Source organism: Penaeus monodon, chromosome 22, assembly GCF_015228065.2.
Source record: "Penaeus monodon isolate SGIC_2016 chromosome 22, NSTDA_Pmon_1, whole genome shotgun sequence".
NCBI lineage: Eukaryota > Metazoa > Arthropoda > Malacostraca > Decapoda > Penaeidae > Penaeus > Penaeus monodon.
Genome location: NC_051407.1, coordinates 27,038,002 through 27,038,472, shown reverse-complemented (window position 1 = coordinate 27,038,472; position 471 = coordinate 27,038,002). Strand labels below are relative to the sequence as shown.

The following is a 471-nucleotide window of genomic DNA, read 5'->3' as shown; positions in this document are numbered from 1 at the left end:
CACAATATGAAGGATAGTTTTGATGAAGTGGAGAAGCATTTGCTAAAAAAAAAATATTTAGAATATTACTTTTCAGTGCAGCGTTAAGGAGAAAATTGCTGCCTTGGTCATTATTTTTTTTTTAATCGGAAAATAATTAAATGAACTAATAATGAATTTTGATTTGAAGAGAGAAATGGAAATCACAAAAACACTATTTTATTTATTAATTATTATCGTTCATTTGTTTTTTAATACAGGTTTTATGACAAAATCAAGCAAGAAGCGTCGTCAAGTTTGGAAAATAATTTCAAGGAAATAGAAGTTTGATAAGATTTTTTTTTGAGATATATATTTAAAAGGTTTAGGTTAAGGAATTAAAGCTTAGTGAAAAATGGAAAATAATTATCAAAAGGCCTAAGTTTGGAATATATAACTTAGTAAGAAACAAAAAAAAAAGATAATTTAAGTCTAGATTAGGAAAATAAAGCT

At 24.6% G+C, this 471-nt stretch overlaps 1 protein-coding gene across 1 annotated transcript in view; it reads right to left on the bottom strand.

The window, feature by feature from the left end:
- The window catches only part of LOC119587057 (serine proteinase stubble-like), a gene marked incomplete in the record, with an annotated part of 32,182 nt that overhangs the window by 11,685 nt on the left and 20,026 nt on the right, over positions 1-471 (bottom strand).